The sequence below is a fragment of the Branchiostoma belcheri genome, unplaced genomic scaffold (genome assembly GCF_001625305.1).
Source record: "Branchiostoma belcheri isolate BF01 breed outbred unplaced genomic scaffold, Haploidv18h27 scaffold129, whole genome shotgun sequence".
Lineage (NCBI taxonomy): Eukaryota > Metazoa > Chordata > Leptocardii > Amphioxiformes > Branchiostomatidae > Branchiostoma > Branchiostoma belcheri.
This window is the reverse complement of record NW_017802702.1, coordinates 104,560-112,044: the sequence shown is the minus strand read 5'-3', so window position 1 is coordinate 112,044 and position 7,485 is coordinate 104,560. Positions and strand designations below refer to the sequence as shown.

The following is a 7,485-nucleotide window of genomic DNA, read 5'->3' as shown; positions in this document are numbered from 1 at the left end:
GATTTCTTACGCAGAAGAAGTTTCGCAGCGGCGTTTCCATTACCAGTGGACAGTTCTGCGAAATTCTGCGGGACGTCCCGCAATCTTACGCACGGCCTTCCGCAATCTTACGCACGGCCTTCCGCAATATTTCGCACGGCCTTCCGCAATATTCCGCACGGCCTTCCGCAATATTCCGCACGGCGTTTCGCGATATACCGCAGGACGTACCGCGGTATTTCGCAGAACGTCCCGCGAAAACTGATGCGTATTTCGTGGCCTGTGCTGTATGTGATATAGCACGTCGGCAGAACGTACTGCGCCTGCGCAGAACCCCGTATTTTCGCGTTTTTCGTTGGGTTTTTGGTCAACGTTGCATGAGAATTTTGCCTGTTGCAGAGGATATTCTTTCCAACATAACATTTAGAAACTACTGTCGAAATGCTAACCTTATATGAGCGAATACAACCTTACATGTATATGAGACATTCTGCCAAAATGCTATGTACAATACATTACGGGTTTCGCGCAGGTGCAGTACGTTCTGCCGACGTGCTATGTGATATTCATATCCAGCAGGACAAGGGTTATTGTACTTTTAAACCACCCACGCCATTAGTTCCCTGTAAAAATCACAACAAAGAAATTCCATTGGTGTGGCCTTAGGGTTTTATGTGCTATGCTCTGTACATGTCGCTGGTTAATATGTTTTTGAATTCCGAAAATCATTTAATATCAGGGCTCGAAGTACCAGTACCTGTTTTCACCAGAATGCAATATTGCAGATTACCAAATTTGAAAGTTTTTATGTGGTGAAATCACTTCAGATGTTCCCAATTCTCCTGACTTTATAGAGGTGTTGGCAATCAAGCTTCTTGGGACCAGACCAGTGGAAGGGCTGTTAGAAGTGTGTATTGGTGCATGTAACCACTACTGTACATGTACTTTCAAAGATCATACATGTAAATTGCTGACAGAAGCTTCTTTGCACTATTTATAAAAAAGAAAACAGTGAATTTAAGGATTCGTTATATGCTTTGGCTACCAATTATTTTCTGTATACAAAAATGCTCAGTCTTTAGAATGGAATGTGACCACTCTTTAATAATTCTCTTCCAAGAGAAACTTTTACATTAAAGGAGTACTAACCTTCAGAAGGAAGTGCTGTTTTCCGATACATCATGCTGCAATGAATACATAACTAGCCGACTTTTTACATAATTTCGCCTGTACGACTTGCGCTGCGCATGTTTGTAAAGTGATATTAATATCATTTTCCCCCATGCTGAACCACAATTGATACATCCGGGAACTCTGGCTTACGCAATACTCATACACTTCAGGTCAACATAAACATTTTTGGACGAAAATGGTAGGAGACAAGCACACTAACAAGCTGATTATTGAGAAATTACTTGCTTTACTTGGCATGACCTGCGGTTTGGATACTATAATATCAGGATGTCTAATGCAGTGGGCGCTAGTTTCATCCTGCGTATTTTGATTTTCTCAACTTATTTGCATGTAAGTATTACTTGAACAGATAATTAGATTACGCCACTTATGGAAAGGATAACTACAAATGTAGATTACGCCGCTTTTTTCATCGTCAATATTTGCGGCATAAATGAGGGGCGATAAGGACACCAAGAAGGACAATGGTTGGTAATATACCAAAGAACACAAAACGGTACGAATTTTTCTTATCGCCCCCGAAATGATGTCTGTAACGTAACTTTTTGTTTAAAACATAGACACCAATGGGGTAGCGTGGTGTATTCTGGGATAGTTTTGAGGGTATTTGGAGAGTTTGTCCTGGATTCGATGCGTTTTAAGACTTGCGCGCAAAATGGGCATTTAATTGTATACTGTAAAATAATATGCATTTTTCACTTCCAAAAATAAATGCTTGTCGAAATATAGCACCTCCTTCTGGAGGTTAGTACTCCTTTAAGTTGCACCCAGTCATCTGGCTGTTGCCATCTTTGAAATGTAGCCAAAAATGCCAGGAGGGTTATTCTATGCAGTTTGATAAATGTGTTATGTACAAAATTTTCTTTGCCGCATAATTTTAACATTGCCTTTCATGGAATAAAGCAAATACCACATACAGTATATCAGCACCGGCAACGGTTTGTGAGTGAACCTGTGGTGAAACTGAACATCTTTTGCTTGGTCAAAGCAACTTATGTCAAATACCTGAAATTAAACATTTTGCAATACCACAAGTGCTTGTTTTCTGTGAGATGATTTGTGAGTTGGTTCACTCGGGTGATGTATATTATCGACATTAAAATATTAATCAACTAATTAGGCCACACTGGTTCAATTTGTTGGTTCTCAGATTTTTTTTAGAAAAACATATTAAACAGGGAAAAAAATAAAACAGGCCTAGACATCCTATGATGTCAACATTATCAGACTGGTTTATTATTCAATAACTTTTCAACTTTGAATCAAACTACTGCATTGTTCAATAGGAAAAAATGTAACAGCTGTATAGGGCTAAAATATGAGCATGTATGAGATGATTCAGAACCTAAATCCTTTTTTTGGGGGGGGGCAAGTCATGAAGCGTTTCAATCCTAGAATCAATAATGATAAAATTGATGTGGCCTTACCTTGATGTGGTCTATACTAGATGACAGTGGCAGCAATACAAGTGTTTTCTTCCTTTGAATATAGCATTTTTAAGTGAAATAGAGGGATTTATAGGTTAGACATGTCCGTTCTATCTCTACACTGTATCTGCATGTCATACTTTCACCCCAGGTGATATTCTATTCCTAACAACACAAGATTGGCAATAAGAATTGTTACCATGACGAAAGTTTCTTGTTTGATGTTTATTCACGTTTTTAATCTCGTGCGTTGCAAAACATCTTATGGATATAGTTTGCCCACGAAAGGACATCTACAGGTGTCTATTATATTGTAAACAATTTATTTTCGTGGAAAAAGAAATTAATCTGGGCTGGTAGGTAGAAACATCAAATAAATCTATTAAAACACAAGAGAGAATTATTATTGTATGAGATGATGCAATAGCATTTTGTTTTTATGCAAGAGCCAGACTAATTTTCGTGGAAAACGAAGTAATCTGAGCAGGTAGGCAGATACCTCAAACAAATCTATTCAAACATAAGAGAGCATTCTTATTGTAATCAGTAAAATCTTGTGACTTTTACAGACATGTACGCATGCACCAACGTTGTCATACATACACAAAAATGATTTTCCTACACCGGGAATAGAACCCGGGCCTTTCCTCTGAGAGTGCCAAATCCTAACCACTAGAGGCAGCGGTAAGCTAAGCTCAAAACGACACTACACTCTCTTGGGGTGAAGTAATAAAGGATAATGATGAATAAAGGGAATGTATAGACTACAGTATGTGGAATATACAACTCTATAGATTATATGTCAATCATGTAATGATAGGCATAAAACCTAAACTGAAAATTCTCTCCTTTTGGAAACTGAAGAGTGTCTACAATAGTACAGTACTGCTTCAAATAACATTCTATTCAGTATTTCTTCTGTGAATTTTTTTTCTATTTACTACAATTTTCATCTCAAACGAAGGCTCATCCGAACCACTCACATTTTTTGGGTTACAAAAGTGAACTGCAAAGACAGATGTTTCTTCACCTTAAAAGAAAAGGTTGTACCCATTTGGGGAGCGTTCACAAGGAAGCTTGTTCCGTATATGTGACGCAGTTCTAGGAAAGAAACTTTCAGCGTGGAACTTTCTCCTAAGAGATTTGGCGAGTACTGAAGAAGAAAGGGTGACTTGCTTCTGTAGTAGTGGCAAAACGTGTGCTGACCGAGAAAGGTAGAAGTGGGGTCACAATCGAGATAAAATTTGTGGGAATATTTGGAAAAAATACTAAAGTTTTAGTCATAAGTCTTACTAGTCAGTTTGACTGCGGATGTTCGAGGAGCCGCTGTTCAGTAGTGGTGAGTCCCGCCTGTCGTCTATGGAGGTCCTAAAAAGAGAAAAAAAGAGGAATTAGCAGGGATGACATGTAGAATGATTTAGTATTTAGAATTTAGTAACAGGAGCCACGATGGTCTTATGGTTATTCTGATGGGTGCTTAAGCTGTGCCATGTTTACTAGATAAAAGGGTTTTAGGAAATAGTGAGGATACAATGAGTACCTGGAGCAGTCTGGCATATGAAGTAACACCACCGGTCGCAGTCACTGTCGGCCCACTTGTCTTTCCAGACTGGGAGCCGGGAGTAAATGACGCAATCTTCGTCCCCACGGTTGTCCGGCTGTCCCTTACCCCAGGAGCTGTACGACCCAAGTGCAGAACCGTCCATCCACTCAAACCTTCCCTCTTTGCGCTGATCGTGCAGGCCGAACCAGAAGTCCTGATCGTCACGCACGGAGTTGTGCAGGAAGATGAGGAAAGCGTTGGTCTCGGCGTCTCGGGGCATGGCGAGGGTGCCGCCGTCTTCGCCACAGGCCGCGGCCGCTTGGTCGAAGGTCTTCTTTGTGTCGAAGGCCTTGTAGCAGATTCCACGCCAGATTGTGTAACCTTCGGGACAAGATACTGGAAAACACATTTTGTATCAGCAACAGTCAAAGGATCATGTTAAAAATTTCATGAACAATATCAAAATCTACCAAAATCCACTAAAAGTCAATTTACGTAAAGTCTTCCAAATCTTGTGAAGACGCTGCTCCAAGGTGGCGGTCCGGATCCGCTCGTTGTCCAGGTCGCGCTTCAAGGCGTAAACAGTGGTGGACATGTCATCTTGGTCGCGCTTCCAGGCGTCAACAGTGGTGGTCAGCTGACGCATGTCGTCTTGGTCGCGCTTCAAGGCGTCAACAGTGGTGGTCAGCTGACGTATGTCGTCTTGGTCGCGCTTCAAGGCGTCAACAGTGGTGGTCAGCTGACGTATGTCGTCTTAGTCGCGCTTCAAGGCGTCAACAGTGGTGGTCAGCTGACGTATGTCGTCTTGGTCGCGCTTCAAGGCGTCAACAGTGGTGGTCAGCTGACGTATGTCGTCTTGGTCACGCTTCAAGGCGTCAACAGTGGTGGTCAGCTGACGCATGCCGTCTTGGTCACGCTTCAAGGCGTCAACAGTGGTGGACATGTCGTCTTGGTCGCGCTTCAAGTCGTCAACAGTGGTGGACAATTGGGATATTTCCTACAATGTGTATACACACGTTAGAATATTTAATACTGAACGTAAGAAACAATCGCCCAAAAAACAGCAGTAAATTTTGTAACACGGTGCTTGATTGAGATTGAGAAAAATAGCTGGACAACAGGCTTTATAGTACAAGACTGTTACCTGTTTGTTGCTGAACGTCAGAGGGGCGAGTCCCACGGCGCCTAGGCTAAGCAGCACGGCGATGCCGGCGGCTAGCCAGCTGCGGCGGGCGCGGAGGAAGCTACAGACACCCCGGCGGCCGCTAGCTCCACCCGGATACGCGCGGTCTGGAAGGAAAACATATTTCGCTCAGGTTATCGCTTACGTCAACTTACCAACTCAACATGTTAATCAATTTGATAGATATAGAACTTAAACGCTACATCAACAAAACAAAACAAAGCAAAGCCATGATTTGAAATTTCATCCTTGCAAATCGCTCCGAGAGCTGCATAATATGTGCATAGTGATGCCCAGTTTCTGCTAACTTTAAATACACTCACAAGTATAAAATCCCATTAATCCATCAAAAGGTATTAATTTTGCAAATGAGGCCCAGGTTCCTACCTAACGACCCTATTGACTGATGTCAGAAACACAATGATTTTTTCCAAGGACTAAGGCCCGTAGTGCATGTGGCAGGAAAAATGTACCTTTGAAGAAGCTGTGAATTCCATCGCACCGAATTCGGTGCGAGAATGTTCGCGTACCCTGCTGATGAATTTTACATGAGGGGCGTACAGTAAACAATGGAGGGTTTTCTTGTTGTCATGAAATTTATCCATACAATAAACTATGCAATAATCAGTAGGTTTAACATATACACTTAAAATATTATCCCCTGATAGTAAAAATATCCACTGTAAAAGGCAGGTGTGAAAAGCGTCGGTTACCTGCAGATGTTGCGTAACGTTTCACCTCCTCGGCGTCTTCGTACGTGTGTGAAGACGTGTCCGGGTCTTCCCGCTGCTTGTCAGAAGCGCCGTTGCCATGGCGGACACGCCCGCGTGAACCACTCTGCTGGACGGGACGGGGTTTGGGCTGCCCGCTGGTTTGGCGGCTGCCGGGGCCGGAGAAAGGCGACCGGACAGGCTCTGCCTGCTCGTACATTTCGGCCGTACTGTGCAGACTGTATTGTTACGCAGTGTATAACTGTGCAAAATTCATGAATATGGCAACTAACACCTTAATTAGTCTGACTTAGTAAGGCTAAATTTGCTCGTATTTGGAAGAATGACGTGGGATGAGGTGATGCAATAGCTTTTTGTTTTATGCAAGAGCCTCCTTTTCGTGAAAAACGAAGTACTAGTAGTCTGGGATGGTAGGCAGAAACATCAAACAACTCTATTCAAACATAAGAGAGAATTCTTATGGTAATCGGTAAAATCTCGTGACTTTTAAAGACATGTGCGCATGCACCAACGTTGTCATGCATACATGTAGCAGACATGCCCAAGCCCCCCTCCCCACTGCTTTGCTTGTTGCCGACAAAATAGTAGATATTGTCTACACTAGATGACAGTGGCAGCGATACTCATGTTTTCTTCCTTTTGAATAGCATTTTTAAGTGAAATAGAGGGATTTATAGGTTAGACATGTCCGTTCTATCTCTATCTGCATGTCATACTTTCACCCCAGGTGATATTCTATTTCTTACAACACAACAAGATTGGCAATAAGAATTGTTACCATGACGAAAGTTTCTTGTTTGATGTTTATTCACGTTTTTAATCTCGTGCGTTGCAAAACATCTTATGGATATAGTTTGCCCACGAAAGGACATCTACAGGTGTCCATTATATTGTTAACAATTTATTTTCGTGGAAAAAGAAATAATCTGGGCTGGTAGATAGAAACATCAAATAAATCTATTCAAACATAAGAGAGAATTATTATTGTATGAGATGATGCAATAGCATGTTCTTTTTATGCAAGAGCCAGACTAATTTTCGTGGAAAACGAAGTAATCTGAGCAGGTAGGCAGATACATTAAACAAATCTATTCAAACACTAGAAAGGTAACATTTGCAAGCAAATGCAATATGTTTACCTCAGGATGGTCTTGCCTACGATTTAACGTTATACCTTTATTAGGAAAGGAAAGGTAGAAGGATAGTTTGCTTATATTACTGACTTTTATATGCTGTTTATAGAGTAACATCAACGTTATAACTGGGGAATTTGAATGTTTTTGCCGTTGTAAGGCCAAGTCTACCCGTCTGCCACTCAAAGATCATTACCATAGACTAGTCTTGTAGTGCCATGTATAGGAGATACTAGGATATATAAAGTTACATACCACAGTACCAATGATTCACTCAGCACACACTCTTACCATG

At 41.6% G+C, this 7,485-nt stretch overlaps 1 pseudogene; it reads right to left on the bottom strand.

Annotated features, from left to right (window-relative positions):
* Positions 1 to 3,451: 3,451 nt before the first annotated feature.
* Positions 3,452 to 6,379, bottom strand: LOC109463620 (annotated as a pseudogene).
* Positions 6,380 to 7,485: the final 1,106 nt, after the last annotated feature.